This window comes from Lepidochelys kempii, chromosome 20, assembly GCF_965140285.1.
Source record: "Lepidochelys kempii isolate rLepKem1 chromosome 20, rLepKem1.hap1, whole genome shotgun sequence".
Lineage (NCBI taxonomy): Eukaryota > Metazoa > Chordata > Testudines > Cheloniidae > Lepidochelys > Lepidochelys kempii.
In genome coordinates, this window is record NC_136399.1 from 19,265,829 (window position 1) to 19,288,155 (window position 22,327).

General features: G+C 46.0%; 1 protein-coding gene across 5 annotated transcripts in view; it reads left to right on the forward strand.

Moving 5' to 3' along the window:
• The first annotated feature begins 2,872 nt into the window (after positions 1 to 2,872).
• VDR (vitamin D receptor) overlaps positions 2,873 to 22,327 on the forward strand; it is a 122,589-nt gene continuing 103,134 nt past the window's right edge. For 3 of the 5 annotated variants that reach the window (XM_078849715.1, XM_078849712.1, XM_078849716.1), the window contains exons 1-2: positions 2,873 to 2,955; positions 9,652 to 9,763. The gene's annotated coding sequence lies outside the window, so the exon portion shown is untranslated. Of the gene's footprint in view, positions 2,956 to 9,651; positions 9,764 to 13,816; positions 13,904 to 22,327 lie in introns of those variants that run through there. The other 2 variants (XM_078849714.1, XM_078849713.1) reach the window with 1 other exon arrangement.

The following is a 22,327-nucleotide window of genomic DNA, read 5'->3' on the forward strand; positions in this document are numbered from 1 at the left end:
GCTGGGGTGGTAGGGCTGGCACAGGGGCTGGGGGCTGGCACAGGGAAGGGGGGGCAGAGGGAAAGGAGCTGGGGTGGTAGGGCTGGCAGAGGGAAGGGGGCTGGCAGAGGGAAGGGGGGGCAGAGGGAAAGGAGCTGGGGTGGTAGGGCTGGCAGAGGGAAGGGGGCTGGCACAGGGAAGGGGGGGCAGAGGGAAAGGAGCTGGGGTGGTAGGGCTGGCACAGGGAAGGGGGCTGGCACAGGGAAGGGGGGGCAGAGGGAAAGGAGCTGGGGTGGTAGGGCTGGCAGAGGGAAGGGGGCTGGCACAGGGAAGGGGGGGCAGAGGGAAAGGAGCTGGGGTGGTAGGGCTGGCAGAGGGAAGGGGGCTGGCAGAGGGAAGGGGGGGCAGAGGGAAAGGAGCTGGGGTGGTAGGGCTGGCACAGGGGCTGGGGGCTGGCACAGGGAAGGGGGGGCAGAGGGAAAGGAGCTGGGGTGGTAGGGCTGGCAGAGGGAAGGGGGCTGGCAGAGGGAAGGGGGGGGCAGAGGGAAAGGAGCTGGGGTGGTAGGGCTGGCACAGGGGCTGGGGGCTGGCACAGGGAAGGGGGTGGCAGAGGGAAAGGAGCTGGGGTGGTAGGGCTGGCAGAGGGAAGGGGGCTGGCACAGGGAAGGGGGGGCAGAGGGAAAGGAGCTGGGGTGGTAGGGCTGGCAGAGGGAAGGGGGCTGGCAGAGGGAAGGGGGGGCAGAGGGAAAGGAGCTGGGGTGGTAGGGCTGGCAGAGGGAAGGGGGCTGGCACAGGGAAGGGGGGGCAGAGGGAAACTAGCTGGGGTGGTAGGGCTGGCACAGGGGCTGGGGGCTGGCACAGGGAAGGGGGGGCAGAGGGAAAGGAGCTGGGGTGGTAGGGCTGGCAGAGGGAAGGGGGCTGGCAGAGGGAAGGGGGGGCAGAGGGAAAGGAGCTGGGGTGGTAGGGCTGGCACAGGGGCTGGGGGCTGGCACAGGGAAGGGGGGGCAGAGGGAAAGGAGCTGGGGTGGTAGGGCTGGCAGAGGGAAGGGGGCTGGCAGAGGGAAGGGGGGGCAGAGGGAAAGGAGCTGGGGTGGTAGGGCTGGCAGAGGGAAGGGGGCTGGCACAGGGAAGGGGGGGCAGAGGGAAAGGAGCTGGGGTGGTAGGGCTGGCACAGGGAAGGGGGCTGGAACAGGGAAGGGGGGGGCAGAGGGAAAGGAGCTGGGGTGGTAGGGCTGGCAGAGGGAAGGGGGCTGGCACAGGGAAGGGGGGGCAGAGGGAAAGGAGCTGGGGTGGTAGGGCTGGCAGAGGGAAGGGGGCTGGCAGAGGGAAGGGGGGGCAGAGGGAAAGGAGCTGGGGTGGTAGGGCTGGCACAGGGGCTGGGGGCTGGCACAGGGAAGGGGGTGGCAGAGGGAAAGGAGCTGGGGTGGTAGGGCTGGCAGAGGGAAGGGGGCTGGCACAGGGAAGGGGGGGCAGAGGGAAAGGAGCTGGGGTGGTAGGGCTGGCAGACGGAAGGGGGCTGGCACAGGGAAGGGGGGGCAGAGGGAAAGGAGCTGGGGTGGTAGGGCTGGCAGAGGGAAGGGGGCTGGCACAGGGAAGGGGTGGCAGAGGGAAAGGAGCTGGGGTGGTAGGGCTGGCACAGGGGCTGGGGGCTGGCACAGGGAAGGGGGGGCAGAGGGAAAGGAGCTGGGGTGGTAGGGCTGGCACAGGGGCTGGGGGCTGGCACAGGGAAGGGGGGGCAGAGGGAAAGGAGCTGGGGTGGTAGGGCTGGCACAGGGGCTGGGGGCTGGCACAGGGAAGGGGGTGGCAGAGGGAAAGGAGCTGGGGTGGTAGGGCTGGCAGAGGGAAGGGGGCTGGCACAGGGAAGGGGGGGCAGAGGGAAAGGAGCTGGGGTGGTAGGGCTGGCAGAGGGAAGGGGGCTGGCACAGGGAAGGGGGGGCAGAGGGAAAGGAGCTGGGGTGGTAGGGCTGGCAGAGGGAAGGGGGCTGGCACAGGGAAGGGGGGGCAGAGGGGAAGGAGCTGGGGTGGTAGGGCTGGCAGAGGGAAGGGGGCTGGCACAGGGAAGGGGGGGCAGAGGGAAAGGAGCTGGGGTGGTAGGGCTGGCAGAGGGAAGGGGGCTGGCACAGGGAAGGGGGGGCAGAGGGGAAGGAGCTGGGGTGGTAGGGCTGGCAGAGGGAAGGGGGCTGGCAGAGGGAAGGGGGCTGGCACAGGGAAGGGGGGGGCAGAGGGAAAGGAGCTGGGGTGGTAGGGCTGGCAGAGGGAAGGGGGCTGGCAGAGGGAAGGGGGCTGGCACAGGGAGGGGGGGCAGAGGGAAAGGAGCTGGGGTGGTAGGGCTGGCACAGGGAGGGGGGGCAGAGGGAAAGGAGCTGGGGGTGGTAGGGCTGGCAGAGGGAAGGGGGCTGGCAGAGGGAAGGGGGCTGGCACAGGGAAGGGGGGGGGCAGAGGGGAAGGAGCTGGGGTGGTAGGGCTGGCACAGGGAAGGGGGCTGGCACAGGGAAGGGGGGGCAGAGGGGAAGGAGCTGGGGTGGTAGGGCTGGCAGAGGGAAGGGGGCTGGCAGAGGGAAGGGGGCTGGCACAGGGAAGGGGGGGGCAGAGGGAAAGGAGCTGGGGTGGTAGGGCTGGCAGAGGGAAGGGGGCTGGCAGAGGGAAGGGGGCTGGCACAGGGAGGGGGGGCAGAGGGAAAGGAGCTGGGGGTGGTAGGGCTGGCACAGGGAAGGGGGCTGGCACAGGGAAGGGGGGTGGCCCGGCTGGGAGTTTGAGGCGCTGGGGGCAGGGACAGAGGCAGGAGAGACGGAAGGGCACCGGCAAGTTCAGCGGGCGGTGGGAGGAGCTGGGGGCGGAGCTTGAGCGGCGGGGGCGGGGCCGTTCCCGGCTCCGGTGTAGCGGGGGAGGGGGCGGGGGAGCCGGTAGCTTCCAGTCAAAAGGCGGGCGCGGGGTGGGTGCGGGGAGCAGCTGGCGCTGGGGCACCGGGACGCGCAGGTACCGAGCCGGGCGTAGAGTTGCCCCTGGGGCGGCGGGCTCAGCTCCCCCGCGACGGCGGGTTCTGAGGGGCCCCCGGGGGGGCGGGCTGTGAGGGGCCCCCGGGGGGGCGGGCTGTGAGGGGCCCCCGGGGGGGCGGGCTCGGAGGGGGGCGGGCTGGCTGTGAGGGGCCCCCGGGGGGGCGGGCTCGGGGGGGGGCGGGCTGGCTGTGAGGGGCCCCCGGGGGGGCGGGCTCGAAGGGGGGCGGGGGGGCTGGCTGTGAGGGGCCCCCGGGGGGGCTGGCTCGGAGGGGGGGCTGCCTGGCTCTGGCGGGCTGGCTCGGAGGGGGGGGTGCCTGGCTCTGAGGTGCCCCTCCACCCCGGGGTTGGGCTCCCCCCTCTCTCCCTTTGTGGGGGGGTGGGTCAGTTTCTCCCTCGTGCAACGGGGTAGGCAGCTTTCTGCCCCCTTGCCCAGGGGCTGTGTGAGGGAGTAGTAATGGTGGTGGTGGGGGGGGGGGGTCTGAGTTTCCTGACACCTGGGGGGCCTGGCTTTAACCCCTGCCAGGAGTGGGTGAGGCCTCGGAGTGGGCAGGGTCGAGGGTGAGTCTTCCTCCCCCTTCCCTCTTAGAGGTTTTTATAGCATGGTGGAGGCAGCAGGGGGGGGCTCTAGAAAATACTCTGTAAGAATTTAACCCCTGCCTACACCCTTCATGCACTTGTAGGTTCTCTTAACCTCGCCCCCTCACAGGTTGTCACTTAACCAAGCTCCACTCACTTATTAATCTTTCCTCCCTACTGGATTCCTCCAGCCCCCTAATCTCTTCCATGGCTAATCACTTGAGCTCCTGTTGCTTTGTCAATTTCTTTCTGGTATCCTGGTGCCCAGAATTGATTGCCATATTCCTGGTGTGGTTGTACAGAAGGCCTCACGCACCTCCTTGTGCCTAAAATTGCACTAAGCTTGTTTCCTTTATTTTATTTTGCAGCCGCGTAGCAATGCAAGCTGATGGCTAATTTGCTGTCTATGCTTGTAAAGAAGGGCTTTCAACATTACTGATTCTTTGACTGCTTGTTTCCGTGAAGGATCTGATTTAGATTTTCCCTTCTCTGCCCCCTCCGCACACTCCAATACACTAGCTGCGTTTTTCTAAGTTGAATCTCTTAAAACTTTTTGCCCATGTATCTAATCTCTGTAGAGACGCACGCACACACCCTGTGTTTCTCCATCCCCAGTGGTGTCTGCAACTCCTTTCCATTTAATAATCTAAGAATGTCAATTCAGTTTAATAAGACTTTAATGGGATTACAAGTTATACAAGTGTTGTCAAAGTGTTAAGAAAACCCAGACCCCTCAGGTATCTGTTAGGGGTGGGCATAGCCCACCCAAGATAGTTACATGCTGTGTTTGGGGTTTGATCGCCATGTGGATGTCATTAATATTTTGCTTACTAACTCTTCTAGATAATTAATGAGCATATTAAGACATGTCTTAACACTGGTTTCTCAGTATCTCTCAGTGTGCTACTTTGCTACTTGTCATAACCATTTTGTGTATGGGTTTCCAACCAGCTTGCAATCCACAGGAGTTGCTCTATCTGAGCCAATTTGAATTAACTTCCCAATTGAGATTTTGTGAGGCGCAGTATCGAATGCCTGACTAAAATCCAGATTGAATCCCTGCGTTCTCTTTCTCTAGTTCTGATAAACTCTAGATTTGTAGTGACTTGTTCCAATATATTTCTAATGATAAAAGTTTGCCTTATTGGGATATAATTGCCAGGATTTGTCCTCTTTTGTGAGGGATAAACTCCCCTGTTCATAACCGTATGCCCCTCCCTGAGTTGTCTGGGATGTGGGTAAAAGATTAAGGCATCTCTGGACCCCATTGTGACAGGATGGAGTAATTAGAGGGAGAAATTTATTTTTGGGGCAGGGAGGGAAGGGGGAATGGGTAGGCTGGGTTAGGAGGAGAAGTCTCTGCTTGGGGCAAAGGTGAAGTGTGAAAGGATGATTGCCATCTTCTCCTCTACTGTGGTTTTCTCTCCTTTTGGGGCTATAACTTGCTGATGTAGTAACAGCAAAGTCCTGGTGTCTGATTGTCTTCTGATATTAAAGTAAAGTTCCACAGAAGCCAATTTTCATGAAAAGCCCTCCTAGGGCTTGCTCTCCTCTCTCACTAGATGAGGTCAGTGACTCATCTTCCTTTATGGGCTCAGTTTAAAAAGCTGTAGCGTGTTCAGGAGCATGTGCGTTTCCTTCTGAAGGGGAACTTTGTTCAGAGTTCAACTTTAGTATGGAGTCTACAAAATCCAGTGTAGCTGTTGCCACTCACACATACTCTTCTCTTGCATCTGCAGTACAGTAGGTGTGAGCTGGATCAGTAGGCTCTGGGAGAATGGGATAAAGGCCTTGATAAATACTTTTAAAACAGTACAGTCACTAAAGAATACTTAATCTGTCATATGCCAGACACAGAATAATTATGTAAAGTTTAGTCATTTATTGCTCACTTTTTAAAGCCTCTTTTCCCCACCACAATACTGGCAGTTTACACACTGAATCGGAGTTGAAGTTCTTGCTGTGAGTCTAAAGTGCTTGAAGAAAAGGAGTACTTGTGGCACCTTAGAGACTAACAAATTTATTTGAGCATAAGCTTTCGTCAGCTACAGCTCACTTCATCAGATGCATGGAGGGAAAATACAGTGGGGAGATTTTATATACACAGAGAACATGAAACAATGGATGTTACCATACACACTGCAACAAGAGTGATCAGGTAAGGTGAGCTATTACCAGCAGAGGAGAGAGGAAAAAAACAAAAAAAAACCAAACCAAAAAAAACAGTAGTCTGTATGGTAACATCCATTGTTTCATGTTCTCTGTGTATATAAAATCTCCCCACTGTATTTTCTACTCCAGGCATCCGATGAAGTGAGCTGTAGCTCACAAAAGCTTATGCTCAAATAAATGTGTTAGGACTTGTGGCACCTTAGAGACTCCTTTTCTTTTCTTTCTGCGGATACAGACTAACACGGCTGCTTCTCTGAAACCTGTTAAAGTGCTCATGTTGTGAGGCAGATTTTCTGTCATTTAGATAGGAATTTTCTGCATTCTAAGTTTTTCTGAAATCTGTCAGCAAACTTGAAATGCAGGAAAGTTCAAGCTAATCTTGTTATGAGACAGTTAAGATTGCTCTAGCAAAAGTTTTAGGAGCGCTACAACTTCGATAGGTTTGTATTTAGAGTACAGTTTGATCATGTTACTCAGATCAGAATGATTTTAACCAAATGCTGTAGACACTTGAGCTGTGTGTTCTAATCATGGCTAGGGAGGATAAATGGTACTGAATACTGTGTCTGTAAAAGTTTACTTAAAATGTATTATGAGCAGTTAGTTTCACACAGATTTCTGTGTGAAACTTTCTCAGTCCTTTTTAAAGGAGCTTTATAAAACACGAATGAAAACCTATTCTCCTATCCTTTAGCAAATAACTCAAGTATTTGCTTGTCTTTCCCCCACCCCCTAAAAAGCTACTGTCCTCAGATGACAAATATTCTGCAAGGATGCATTTTGTCTGGCTATCTTATAGACAAGGATCTATAGTAGACCGTAAATTCTATGCTTTCATAACTTTCGATTTAAGTTGCCTCACCACCATATGGAATCTGCAACTGCTTCCAGTGTCTTCACCAACAAAAGCCAATGCAAACTCTCACCCTGGTGCTCTGAGGAAGCCACTGCGCCCCCCCCCCCCCCGCGAAGTTCTAGAACAAATTCTGTCTTGGTCCTAATCTCCAAAAGCTTTCCTATGTTGGGACTTGGCAATTTTGGGACCCCACTTCATTGCCCACCACTCACCCAAGCGATTGTGCTACATAGGGATTATGCAGTTGGAGAACCCCAAGAAAAGACTGCTTGGAGGCTGACTGAGACCAGTCTTGCTTGTGATCACATCAAGATGTGGAACCATGCAACAGAAGTCCAGATCTACTCTTTCAAAAACAAAATTAAAAACAAACAAATCCTTGAATCATGAGGAGAATTGCTTTCTGTACTGTCTGCTTTTTACTGATTTTTGTGCCTAGATACTAAGGTACTTAAGACAGGTGGCTATATAACATAAGCCTATGCAATATGAGGGATAGCTCAGTGGTTTGAGCATTGGCTTGCTAAACCCAGGGTTGTGAGTTCAATCCTTGAGGGGGCCATTTAGGGATCTAAGGCAAAAATTGGGGATTGGTCCTGCTTTGAGCAGGGGGTTGGACTAGATGACCTCCTGAAGTCCCTTCCAACCCTGATATTCTATGATTCTAAATTGCAAATATAACTCTGCTACTTGTGGTGAGGTGGCTATTTCTGTCCTTGGTTAAAGTGCTGACTGTGTTTTAAAGCATTTTTATACCCCTGTAACTTTGCCAAAACTAAAACAAGTCACCTGAAACTTCCTGTGACCTTCTGTGAAGAAATGTTGGAATCTTGGGCAGTTGGACAAAGAATGATCAGATAACAAAAAAAACAGAGTTTGCAAAACTTCACTTTGCTGGAAAATCCTGAGCTCAAGGAAAAGATGGAGAATCATGGGATTTAACAGCGAGCTCCATGAATTCTACACAGTTTCCCTTTTTGGATAAACTCTTAATTGTAAATCAAAGAGCACAACATTTTTAGCAAACTGTACAGAAACATCATGTTATCATTAAATAACTGATAACCTCTTGCCACTGCCAAAAAACTTGTGAGAAAGAAGGGCTTTGCCCATGTGGGGTCCAAGGAGATCATTTAATTCTACTTTTCGTGCCTGTCCCCAAACCACCTGAAGTTGGGTGGCCAGGCTGTAAAAGTTTCTTTCTTGCAGAGATGGGGGAGGGGATATATCAAGATAATACTACGCTAACCTACTTCTCTATTAGTTTCTGAGAGAGGGATTTGATTTAGTCATCTTATATACAACCCCCCACCCCACCTTAGAAATGTATTTCTTTATGTGGAAAATCCCTACAGCAACAGCATTTCACAGTTTGACTGAATGGAGGGAAAATATGGCTCCCAAACACTTTGAAAGAAGGTAGTTTTGATAATACAAGTGACTGATCTGTTGTCAGTGAGAAGGTTATTAACAGCAACTCTGGCATGTGGAAACAGTTTGTACTTGTGGGGAGGAGGGAGGGACGGGTAAACCAGAACACGAATATAAACTGCAAGATAGAAAGGGAACAAAAGTCCAGCCAGATAAGCCAGGTCAAAGACTCTTGTCGGTCTTAAAGTGGTGTGTGGTGGTGTAGGTTTGTTTGTTTTTAATAATTCTGTGGCAAATATGATGACTAAAGGGAGGAAAATTAGAATGCTACTATCTTCTGCTAGAATTAAGCTTATCAGGGCATTCTGGGTCAATTAAGGGTTATTGAGGACATGTTCTGGAATATAGAATGGGTTAGAATAGCTTGGGTGGATGAGGATGGTGGAGCTGCTATGGAGAAGTCTTGGCAAGACTTCTAAAATGAAGCTTCTTAATCACTGGATTCAGCCTGGAAGGCCACGTGAGGGATGTTCTCAGATTCCTGATATGGACACCTGTATCCATCATCTTCTGACTTTGGATGCCTCAGTTTCTTGGTGTCCAATTTGGGCCTGATCTTTCTTTTCCCAATAGTGCTGAGCTTCCAACAACTTCACTTGGAGTTGAGGGTGCTCACAGCCCATGAAAATAGGGCCTGAAGCTGTCTCAAGCTGAACACCCAGAAACTAGAAGCAACTACTTAAAACATGGACCTAAAAATATCCATTGCAGAATGATAAGGGGATGGGGAGACGTTAAGAGTCATACCCGGAAGTCCCACATCCAGTTACCTGTGCTTAACTTGTGTGTGTGTGTGCATGCGTTTAAAGGCGATTTACACTAGCAGGTGTTACCTAGCAAAAGGTAAATAAGCAAGCCACTGATGATCAGTGGAAAAAATGACACATACCAGTTAATGTTCTTTGCTGTTTAAGACAGACTAATCTGTTTGGTTATATCTAAAGAGAAAAAAGAGGGCTAAAATACTAGATATGCCTAGTGCTTTAAATCCTCCTTGGTTAATATTAGTTGTTATATGGGAGTTTTATTTCTTTGGCCTTTAGCATTTTGTATTAGTATATTCAAATCTGTCAGTTGATATTTCAATCTCTTGTGGCTACGGGGCAGAAAGAAGAGGAGGAAGGGGTTCAAGGCAATCCATTTAATTAGCTGTCAGGTTTCCTTCTTGGTCAGACTAAGATAGATAGATATTTATTACTATATTGTTGAGCCGTGATAATGGCTTGGTGTTAAGCTTAATTTCTGTTACTGGCCAGAGACATCCAACATTGTGCCTCTTTTCCTCCATATACAGACTGAGATCCAACCTTCTGTCATCACCACTTTTCACAGTGATCAAGAGATTGCTACAAGTAGCATCTTACTCTCAATATTTAGGCACCAATTCAGCAAGATATTTAAACAGCGCCATTCAATTCAATGGGGTTGCTCACATGCTTAAAGATTGGTATGTAGTTAAGTAACTTGCTGAATTGGCTGTAATTCAGAAACACTAGTTTGCTCCACCACACCCATGATATTAATGTTATCATATAAACCTAACCTTGGGAAGTAACTCATGGTTATAGCTTGTTGAAAATGTGGACTAAAAAGCTCACGGAATGACTACCTGAAACATTAATACATGCATCTTGATTCTAGAGACTGCTCACCTTATTGCCAAGATTATATACCCCTTGCCTGGAGTGTCAGGAGGTGCCAACATAAGTCTTCTGTATCTTGACTCTGAAACATTCGTGTTGATAGAACATCGGTAAGTAGCTCTTTAAAATACTTTGTATAGAAGATAGTCTTGCAGAATTACAAATATCAAACAATTACTTTTGTGCTTATGGTACTTTTGGCTTTAAAAGCCAACTCTAAATGTTGTCTCTTACAGAAATAGACATTCAGAAAAATTAGTCACTTCAGCTCAGAAACCTGAATTCTCAGTTACCCTAGAACAGTAGTTCTCAAACTGTGGATCGGGACCCCATTTTAATGGGGTCGCCAGGGTCAGCATTAGACTTGCTGGGACCTGGGGCTGAAGCCAAAGCCTGAGCTCTCGCTCAGGCTACGGCCCCCTCTCCCCACACTAGGGGCGGCAGGGCTCAGGCTCCGGCCACTTACCCCAGGGTCATGTAGTAATTTTGTTGTCTGGAGGGGTCACGGTGCAATGAAGTTTGAGAACCCCTACCCTATAAGGTTCTTACATACCACTCTGGCAGCATAAAGAGGCATCACACCCAATTTAAGTCCCTTTCATGCTGCCAGAGCAGGTGAAGGGTGCTTCAGTGTAACTGCATCAGGCACTGAATTTTTAGTAGCTTTTGTTCTAAGGATGCTGGAAGTGAAGTAGTAGTTGATACTTTTTGGTTGCATAGATGGCATCAGAATTTCTTTTGTTGAAAGGTACATGTCTGGCATAAAGGTCTTGCGATGGCTGTAGTGCTTTAGGCTCTGTGTGTACACAGGCTGGAGTCTTTGCAAATCATGTCAAATCAAAACAAAATACTTAGTTCCCCCTCCTTCACTGCTTCCGTTTGAATTGTATTCTAGCATAGTTTGTCCTGCTGGCATGAGTGAGGCCAAACCCTATTGCATCATATAGATTGGCCATGCAAACCATGTTAGAAAACAGTCCAGCTGGGATCACTATTGCATTGTGAAACTTTTTTTAACATGGGTTTGAAACATTACCCCAGTGTTACCCTCTTCTGTATATGTGTGGGTGAAAAGGTTGCTATGGTCTGTATTCCTGTTTTTACTCCCTATATGTCCAAAAATGAGGCTTTTAAAACAGATCTTTTCTGTGTCTGAGACTTCTAGCATATGACTGTTATAGTGTGTGAGCAAGCTAAGAATTCTGGAAGAGCCATAATATGTGATTAGAGACTACAACTGTGGGTTAGGGCATTGCTAAGTCCTTTCCTATGGAGAGAAGAAAATTTTGTTGCACTAGGACCTTTGAGTTGCATAGTTAGGTGTGTGCTTAACCATCTTAACTTTAAGCAAATGATGGGGCTTAGTCGTCTGTTTTTCCTCTTCCCCCCCCCCCAACCTTCTATGGCTCATGTGGGATACAATGTGTGACTGAGATACAAGTATTATTCATGTGGGAAGCTCAAAATGCTGTAGGAATCCTTCTCCTGGAGTAAATAACACTTTCTTCCTAGAAACTCAGCTTCTTGATTCTGTATTTCTGATGTAAATAACTTTCAACAATAAAAGTGAAGAAGACACCACATTTATATAGAATGTAGGGAACTTTAGGACTAAAATGGGTAATGCCCATTGAAATGAGGGAAACTTGAGTAGCATGGTGTTTACTTGTTAAGTGAATTTGCTTTCATTTAACTCTTTCTTTCTTCGTACGAAAGGCTGTGCATTCATGTAAGTATTAGCAGAAATCGTCATCTGTCCTCCATGATTCAGGAACTTGTCTGAGTCTCCTTGTAGATTTCTAAACATCTGATTAGTTTAGGCATGTCCAACTTTCAGGCCTGATCTGCCTACACTTAAAATTTAGGTTGCTATAGCTACTTCACTTGGGGTGTGAAAAATCCACCTCCCTGAGTGACATAGCTATGCTAACCTAATCCTCCAGTGCAGATGCAGCTAGGTTGATGGAAGAATGATTCCATTGACCTAACTACCATCACACAGCAATGTGGTGGACCTACGCTGATGGAAAAATGCCTTCTGCAAGTATAAGCTGCTTCTGCACTATGGTGCTGTAGTTATGCTGGTTTAATGACTGTCATGTAGACATGGCCTCAGTCTCTCATTTCTGTAAAAGAGTTGTAGAGTACATGAATATGCTGACACGGTAGTTGTTTATAAATCTTTATAGTACCATAAATGTAAGCACTTTGCAGAACATAGATAAGACACATTAGCTTGCAGTCTAAATATATATTTGCTTATTTCTATAGTGTATTTTGCTTTCCAATCTCAGAACTGGGGTCATTCACCCAGTTTCTCTGTCCACCAGGTGGTGGTGTGGCTCAGTGGGTAGGGCATCAGACTGGGACTTGAAGACCTGGATTCTATTTCCAGCTCTGCTACTGACCTGCTGGGTGACACAGGTCAAGTCACTTAACTTGTTTGATTCAAATCTTTCATGTGTGAAATGGAAATGGTAATGACTAATTCCTTTTTGTAAAGCACTTTGAAAGCCTTTATACAGCACCTTTCATCCATAGATATATTACTATTGTTAATATTGCTGGCCAGAAGGCTGTGTTTTTTAAACTGGGAAGACACTGACTTCAATATTGAATAATAACAAAGTACTATATCATACTGTAGTTTAAATCTTGGCTTACGTTAGGAGTATAGAGATCATGCTGGCTAGTTCACATCTGTATTTTGCCTGTTTTGAGGATTTTTTTTTTCCAATGTAGTATATCAGTCTTTGCTAGTGAGTAGATAGCATGTTGCTTTCCCTGCAATCCTGTGACTTCAAGTGTGGAGCTCTTATCTGTATTTATGCTAAAAGTAGCACACTTGTAGTTTTGAACTGTAGTTATCTCAGGCTTGTGTGTTCAGACGTGATTTTTTTTTTCAATTTATTTCTTGTCTGATTATTTCTGACCTTGTTTCCTTCATGTTCCGATATGGCAGAATCTTCTTAATATCCTAGTGGATAGAACTCGGGATTGGGAGTTCATAGAACTCAGTTTCTGTTCCTGTCTGTGGCACTTATCTGCTGGGTGACCTTGATCAAGTCACTTTGCCTCTCTCTTGCTCTTTCTCCTCCTGCTCTTTGTCTGCCTTGTCTACTTGGACTGCATGCTTTTTCAAGGCAGGCACAGTAATTTCCTGTATGTGTTTAGTGCCTACGACAATGGGGCCCCAATCTTGATCCTCTAGGTGCTATTGTGATACTGCTAATAATAATTCACACTAACGACCAGGAGATGCATGTGAATTAATTACTTGCTGATATGATAGTTCACGAACATGCAAAGGTTACTACAGTGCAAAAGATACTTTCTTCATTTAAGTAACTGTAGTTTAGCTTTCAGAGTAGCAGCCATGTTAGTCTGTATTCGCAAAAAGAAAAGGAGGACTTGTGGCACCTTCGAGACTAACAAATTTATTTGAGCATAAGCTTTCATGAACTACAGCTCACTTCATAGTTTAGCTTGTAATTCAAGCCTAGCAAAATGTGAAAATATTTTGAAACTAATGAAATCTTGGTAATACAAAACCTCACAATTGCTCTCTGTTATAAAAGCTTTGAGGTTGGGGACAGACTATAAAGGACTTGATCACTAATTTTAAACATGTGAAGAGCCCATTCAAGTTAATGGGACTACTCAGGCTTAATGTAAATATGCCCTTTGCGGGGTCAGAGATGGAATGTTCAAGATCGAGCCCAGATTAGTAAGGTTCTCCTCACTTGGTGAATGGGAAGAGGAGCTTTTTGTCTCTAATTTTGACTAAAGTTTTCTCTGCCCTCATGTAAAAACAGGTAGCCTCTCTACCCCAGCCCCAAATGTCTTTGGTCAGGCTGCTTTCTGAGCATAGTGTTCTGTTTCATTGTAAACCGTTCAGATTCTGGAAGTTTGACTTTTTCCTCTAGGAATGGGGCTCTCTTATCAAAACTCATCCCTGGGAAGGGAAAAATAATTACCTGTAATTCTTTTCTCCAAAGGTACATGGTCATAATAGATCCACTTTCACCCACTTGCTTCCTGTGAGTCCTCAGCCGTGTTGCTAGAAAAGGAACTGACAATTGAGGGCTGGGGCATTGTGACTCTCTGCCTTCAAGTCACATGACTGCGGCTCTGCTGAGAGTTTTATATTCTCCGTTTACTAGTTAGCTCCACCAGTCTGTCATTGGAGGCACAGACGTAGCAGTCGGAACCTTTTATAGCTGCATGCTGCCAGAGATCAAGTACTGCAGGTAAAGAACTTTTCCTTTTATCTAGCTTAGTGATTTACCCAATCCTTAGATTCCTCCACCCCACCCCACACCCAGTCTTGGTGCTCCAGTTTTGCTAAATTCAGGTGACATTCACTGCATTAAGTGTGATCTTTCTCAATAGTGTTCTTAATGCAGGTAAGAGACAATAGCCTTCTAAAAAAAGTCTTACTGTATTTAAGAATGTTTTAGAAAAAGTTTTCCTAATGACTAATTAATAATTACTAGGTTTAAAAATTATTTACTTCTCTTTATTTTTTATTTCCCTGCATTTTTGCATTACTAAATATTCTACATTGATATAGTGATTTCCCCGTCAAATTAGGAACAGAATTGTTTTTCCTCACCCTCCCCATAGTTCTGAAGGTCTTAACTTGTCCCTGAGCTATTTATAGCAATTTCAGCAATATTTTCTTGCATAATAAAAAAAATGACTTCTGATTTTTTCCCCGAAAGATAAGGGCAGTAATGTGACTGTAGTCATAGTTTGTCATGTAGTGTCAACAACTTTATAAGTTTCTTGGCACTGAAGCAGATATTAAATAGGTATTATGCTTTCCTTTATATTCTAAGGCTCTCTGGATTCTTTAATCTCTGTTTTTGAGTGCGGGGAACATCAAGAAATGACTTTAAGAAAACTAGAGATGTGTTTAAACCATGATGCATGTTTCTCTTGTTCATTAATGCGGAATTCTTAGTTTACAAGTACAGCTTCTCTTTCCATTCCAATAATCTGTTGTTGTTGTTGTATGCTTTTTGTATTAAATAGCGTCACCATAGTAGGTGGTAAATTTTCAGACAGAGTTTTCTTAAAAACTTAAAAGATCATACTTCAAACAGACAACTGAAAGGTTTGCTTTTTAAGTCCTACTTTCAGACCAGGACTCTAGTACGAGAGATACAAAACCCTGAACTTGTCTCTTTGGACCAGATCCTGCAAAAGCTTAAGTACCTGTTTAATTTTACACACTATGAGAAATCTCACTGAAGTCAATAGGATTTTTCAGTGCATAAAGTTAAATGTGAAAATTATTTGTGGTATTTAGGGCGTTGATAAATAAGTGGAGGAGGACCCTCCTTTCAGAGGTCATGGTATCCTCTTGCACAGAGGATACCCCTTCCGGGGAGGGGACCCCAGTTATTATAATCAGACAGGTAATAGTTGTGTTTGTGAATTACTTGCTGCATGCAAAAGTTGCAGACTCCTCAAGACATCTAGATCGATTTAAGTGCTGGGGAGGAGCTAGTGAATGTGCTACATGCAGGTACCAGTGACCTAGGGAAAGGTAGGACAGAGACCCTGGAGGCCAAATTTAGGCTGCTACGTAAGAAATTAAAGTCCAAGACGTCCCTGGTAGCAATCTCTGAAATGCTTTTCGTTCCATATAGAGGGCAAGTTAGACAGGCAGAACTGCAGAGTCTTAATGTGTGGATGAGATGATTTTTGGAGGAGGGATTTAGGCTTACTAAGAACTGGGGAACTTTTTAGGAAAGGAGGAACTTCTACAGGAAGGATGGGCTCCACCTAAATAGAAACAGAACCAGTTCAGATTGCTGGTATGTAAAATTGAAAAGGTCCTAGAGGAGTTTTTAAACTGAGGGCTGGGGGGAAGCTGACCAGTACAAAGGAGCAAACAACTCAGAGCGGGATCCCTTGGGGGAGGATTTATTAAAGGGGAAACTCTATATCCTAGTAAAGAGGTGAGGACAGAATTTGATAAAGTACAGACAGGAACTGAAGAGAAACAGTCAAAAATGAGTCCCATTCAGTTACATTGCATGAAGGCAGACCACTAAATATTGACACATTTAATAAGTGCTTGTATAAAAATGCTAGGGAAAAAACTAAGAAGGGTGAACTTCAGTGAATGGTATTAAATGAGGATATTGATACAAAAGGCACCATAGAAACTTGGTGGAACAATTATAATCAATGGGGCACAGTTATACAGGGTACAAAATACAGGGGAATGACCGACTAGGTTGTGCTGATGGAGTGGCACTGTATGTGAAAGAGCATAGAGTCAAATATAGTAAAAATCTTAAGTGAAGATACCATAGAATCTTCATGGATAGAAATTCCCTGCTTGAATATTAAGAATATAGGATTAGGAATATGCTACTGACCAGGGTGGTGATGGTGACCGTGAAATGCCCAGGGGGATGAGAGAGTTTACAAAAACAAAAAACACAATAATAATGAGGGATTTCAACTATCCACCTGTTGATTCCAGACATGTCACTCAAGACGGGATGCAACAAGAAAATTTCTAGACTCCATAAATTACCGCTTCTTGGAGCGGCTAGTCCTGGAACCCACAAAGGGAGGGGCAATTCCTGATGTAGTCCTAAGTGCAGCATAGGATCTGATCCAAGAGGTGAATATAGCTGAGCCGCTTGGTAATAGCAACAATAATGTAATTAAATTTAAACATCCTTCTAGAGGGGAAAACACCAAAGAAACCCACCACAGTTGCATTTAATTTCAAAAAGGGGAACTACATTTAAAAAAAAATGAGGAAGCTACTTAAATGGAAATTAAAAGGAACAGTCACAAGGGTGAAATGCCTGCAAGCTGCATGGAAACTATTTTTAAAAACACTGAAATACAGGCTCAGACTAAATGTATACCCCAAATTAAGAATGAAAGCATAAGAGGACCCAAAAAAAAGCCACCATGGCTAAACAGCAGAGTAAAAGAGATGGCTAGAAGCAAAAAGGCATCCTTTTAAAAACTGGAAGTCAAATCCCACTGAGGAAAATAGAAAGGAACATAAACTCTGGCAAGTCAAGTGTAAAAGTATAATAAGGCAGGCCCAAAAAGAATTTTGAAGAGCAGCTAGCAAGAAACACAAAATCTAACCGCAAAAAATTTAAGTACATCTGAAGCAGGAAGCCTGCCAAACAATCAGTGGAGCGACTGGATGATCAGGGTGATAAGGAAGACAAAGCCATTGAAGAGAAGCTAAATGAATTCTTTGCATCCGTCTTCACTGCAGAGGATGTGAGGGAGATTTCCACAGATCTGAGGAACTGTGCCAGATTGAAGTTTCAATAGAGAAGGTTATGGAACAAACTGATAAATTAAACCATAATAAGTCACCTGGACCAGACAGTATTCATCCAAGAGTTCTGAAAGAACTCAAATATGAAATTGCAGAACTACTAACTATGGTATGTAACCTATTGCTTAAAAAGCCTCTGTACCAGATGACTACTGGGTAGCTAATGTAATGCCAGTTTTTTTTTTTTTTTAAAGGCTCCAGAGGTGATCCTGGTAATTTACAGGCTCGTAAACCTAACTTCAGAACCAGGCAAATTGGTTGACGCTACAGTAAAGAACAGTATTATTAGATTGATTATAAAAACTGAATTATATCAGTTGATATAGTGTACTTGGATTTTCAGAAAACACTTGTCAAAGGCTGTCAGTTGTTGTTTCTGTGTGTGTTCTCTCTGCATGGTGCCTGTACAGCATCCTTTGATCAAGTGGCCCAAGGAGTCCACAGACTGTTCAGTGGTGAAGGCACTCCGCCAGGTTTATTCCCGACAAAGCACGGTATTAGTGCCCTATAAGCGCTCAAGGTACACTTAATACATGTATGCCCATGACAATGGATCAGCTCTGTGAGCGGCTGGACTTTCCGATTTCCCCCTCCCTGCCTTGGCCAGACACCCCCTCTGTGACCCCTCTTTTATACACTGATACAAACATGTTAAATATTGCCCCTCTGATTTGGTTAGTTACCATCCTTTACTTTGTACCTGTAGGCTCAATCGAAACATCTCTATCCATCATCCTGATCTTGTCATATTGACAGGGGTCATTGTGTCCCTGTATCATCTTTGTGGGAGTGTGTTTACACCATAACCTTCTATCGGGGTGTTCTGGTGCTACCCTTCTGGAATGTGTTTATGTGAATACTCAGTGCCTAGGAGTGTTTGTGTTTGCAATGCCATTCTTGTTCTAGCCAAGCTCATGTATTGGATAGTGAACCTGCAAGCAGGCATCTACTTTGTAACAGGGCCTGACTTTTGCTCATAGTTTGACTCTTGCTAAGTTTGCTTTATCTCAACAGGGCCTTATGCCAGGTCTCGGGCTCTCTTTCTACTACAAAAAGGTCCCACTCCAAAAGATCATAGAATATCAGGGTTGGAAGGGACCTCAGGAGGTCATCTAGTCCAACCCCCTGCTCAAAGCAGGCACAATCCCCAATTTTTTTTTGCCCCAGATCCCTAAATGGCCCCCTCAAGGATTGAACTCACAACCTTGGGTTTAGCAGGCCAATGCTCAAACTACTGAGCTATCCCTCCCCCTTATCTTAAGCAAAATAAGCAGTCATGGGATAAGAGGGAAGGTCCTCTCAAGAATTAAGACGGGAAACAAAGGGAAGGAATAAATGGGCAGATTTCGCAATGGAAACAGGTAAATAGCAGGGTCCCCCAGGATCTGTACTGGGACCTGTGCTGTTCATTATATTCATAAATGATCTGGAGAAGGGGATAAACAGTGAGGTGGTAAAGTTTGCAGACTATACAAAATTACTCAAGATAGGGAAGTCCAAAGCTCACTATGAAAAGTTACAAAGGGATCTCACAGAACTGGGTGACAAAATATCAGAGGAAATTCAATGTTGATGAATGCAAAGAAGTGCACATGGGGAGGTGGAGAATAATGGGGTCTAAATCAGCGATTACCACTCAAGAAAGTGATCTTGGCGTTGTCATCATGGATAGTTCTCTGAAAACATCTGCTCAATATGATCGGCAATCAAAAAAGCTAACAATGTTAGGAACCAGTAGGAAAGGGATAGATAACAGAACAGAAAATATCGTCATGCCACTATATAAATCCGTGGTACACCTTGAATACTGCATTCTGTTCTGATTTGCTCCATCTCAAAAAAGATATATTGGAAAAGTTTCAGAGAATGGCAACACAAATTATTAGGAGGATGGAACATCTTCCGTTTTAGTCCCAGTCATTTTAATCTCTCCTGTTCATTTTAGAAAAGATATAACTAAGGCAGGGATATGATAGAGATCTAGAAAATCATGGTTAGTATAGAGAAAGTGAATAAGGAAGGTTACTTATTACTTCACATAACACATGAACTAGAGGTCACCCAGTGAAATTAATAGGTAGCAGGTTTAAAACAAAAGGAAGTACTTCTTCACACAGTACACAGTCAGCCTGGGAGACTTGTTGCTCGGGACTATTGTGAAGGCCAAAAGTATAACTCAGTTCAAAAAGATTTAGATAAGTTCATGGAGGATAGATCCATCAATGGCTGTTAGCCAGGATGGTCAGGGATGCAACCCCATGCTCTGGGTATCCCTAAACCAGCCCCAGCCTCTGGCAATCAAGAGGATGATGGGATGGGTCACTGAAGTATCTGACACAGGCTACTGCTGGAAGACAGGTTACTGGGCTAGATGTGCCATTGGCCATACTGGATCAGAACATTCTCATGTTCTTAAATTATTTTGAATTTTTTGTTTTAAAACGTTTTTAGATTTGAACATAATTTAAGATTTGAACCAATAGAAATGCTTGTGGGAGTGTACTTGTATCCATGACATCAAGAATAGACTTGACAGATTTTTGAAAACCATGTACAAATGTGTGTTCCACTGTCATATAGTATAAAGACATTTGAAAATCTTCCATTTATAAACTACTTAATCTCTGGATTCAAATGTCTTAGATCCTGTATCTAATACAGAGGTGGGCAAACTATGGCCCGCGGGCCACATCCGGCCCATGGAACCATTCTGCCCGGCCCTTGAGCTACTGGCCGGGGAGGCTAGCCCCTCCCCTGCTGTACTGCCTCCCCAGCAGTCACACCGCCATGGCTGGGTGGCGCGGCTGCCAGACATGCTGCTCTGAGCGGCATGGTAAGGGGGTCAGGGGTTGGATTAAGGGCCAGGAGGTCCCGGGGGGCAGTTAGGGACAGGGAGCAGGGGGGGTTGGATGGGGTCCCGGGAGGGAGAGTCAGGGGACAAGGAGTGGGGGGGAAGGGGTTGGATAGGTGGGGGAGGGTCTGAGGGGGGCAGTCAGGGGGCGGGAAGTGGGAGGGGCAGATATGGGACTGGCGCCAGGATGTTTGGGGCGGCACAGCCTTCCCTACCCAGCCCTCAATACAGTTTTGCAACCCCGATGTGGCCCTCGGTCCAAAAAGTTTGCCCACCCCTGGTCTAATATAACAATTTGTAACCAGGTACCTTTATCTTACAGTTAAGGATTTGGATTGGAGATGGGGGTGGGTGTTGATGTCAGGTGTAAATTTATGACTACAGTTAATCCTTGGTACTGATGAAAAATCAAACTTGTTTTGAACACAAGGAGGGTGAGGTGAACCTGTGACCACTCAAAATACTGTACATTTATAATAACAAGTCCAAACAGTTTTTTGGCTTTCTGGATAATCTGGTTTACTTGAGGATTTGACTCAAAACAGATTAATCTTTTTGTAAGGTAGCTCAGTCCTGGTCTTGTCTGGGATCAGCAAGAGGAGTAGAATTAATCTCTCCAGAAAGATTTGAGGAATACTGAAATTTTCGCTCTTCAGCTCTGATAATGAGACCACTTGAGAGCTCTTAGTTGTGCTGGTAATTGATCTTCACCTGAATATAGACATGCCGCTGGGTGACTGTCTAGTGATTAAGTGTGGGTATCTAGTTTATGTATTGAGGTTGTACAAAGATAGCGGAGAAGGCTGCTGTGCAAGGTTAGACCATGCAATTTGAGGGTTGTTTTTTTTTTAATTTGAATTATAAAGGTTACATATTGCTTCAGAATCTCAGACATCCATGAAAAACCTGCTGCACATTTAACTTGATCAATATGAATCCAGTGACAAGACACAGTTCAGTTCAATTAATGAGACTTCATTGAGCTATAAAAGTGTTGCAAAAGAGTAAGAAAGACAGACCTGCGTTGAGGCAGGTATAGTTTGCTGAGGATGGAGTTACGTGCTATGTTTTCTGTTTGATTCCCCACTGTCCATTTGTCATAATTGTCAATTCCTGACCCAACAGCAAGTTGCTACGCGTTGCAACACACCATTGCTACTCTATAATATGAAATCTATATGTAACAACCATACTAGTGGATAAAATCTAAAATTTCAGATATGTCGTCATAATCTTCAACTCACCCAAATCTGGGAACCATGAATATCATTCAGTTATATCCCAGTATTACGCTTTATTTCCCAGACTTGCTTGTAGTAGAATTACATGTCCAATGTCTTGCGCTATATCGCAATTGCAGATAAACCTAGGCCATGCTGGATGTTCGTTCTTTAAGTGTAACTCACTGTTTTAATACACCAATGAAACTTTCATTTCTTTTCTCCTGGCTTTCACTCTACTAGAAGAAACTATATTTTGCAAGTCTATATTTTAAAAAGAACAGATTGCAAAAGACTTTCTGGGAAATTCTTTATCCAGTTAATGTCCACTGTAATCCTTGGGTTCCCAAACAGGCACTACTGCACAATTAAAATCTGGATCACCTCATCAGTACGTTATGACCGATATCCTAATTTCCTGCAATATAATATGCTTGCTTCTAAAGAGCTGTGTGATCAGTTATAACTGCAGGCAGTTACATTTTTCATAGCCTTTGAAGAGGCCTGGTTATGCAGTCTGGCTTTCTGGGGATAGCTGTGTCGGCAGGGAGCTGTGCAGCCTGGAAAAACCCTGGCCCGGAGGGGGAGAGAGGTGCATGTCTACCCAAGCAGGGTGGGGACTGAGTAGTCCTCAAGGGACCACAGAGGGGAAATACAGGCGCAGTTGCCCTGACCTATGAAGTATAGCATGGCAGTGTGTGTGGGATGTATGACCATGTGAATTACTATAAGTGCGAACAGCAGTGAAAGCAAGTACCACAGAAGGGGAAAGCACACAGAAAAGTCTTGTTGTCCTTTTGGGAAAGAGACAGCAAAAAAAGAGGTAGGGAAAGCTAATTATGAATAGCTAAAGAAAAAGCAGCTACAAGAGCTATGCAGAGAAAGGCAGCTCAGTACTGAGAACTGTACAAAGACGCAGCTGGTTGACTTGCTGTAGTTGCATGACCAAAAGAGGAATGACTGTCCAGGTTCTCAGGGAACATCCAGTCCACTGGCAGAGTCCAGAGAAGGGAAAGGGGGTGGGGGGCGTGGGGGGATCTTGGAGTTGACTCCTTGAAGGGAGGCCAGAGAAAAGCTGACTGACAGCAACTGTGTTCCATTGGGATTGAAGGCACTGCTGCAACAGGAATTGTGGATGGATCAACCGTTAGAGCAGCAGAAGCAACAACTGGCAAGGCACAGAGTGCATCTGGAAATCCAGCTGCTTGCAGACCTGGAGCAAGAGAGAGGCAGCATCAGTGCAAGAGAGAAGAGAAGGAAAACTAGCACT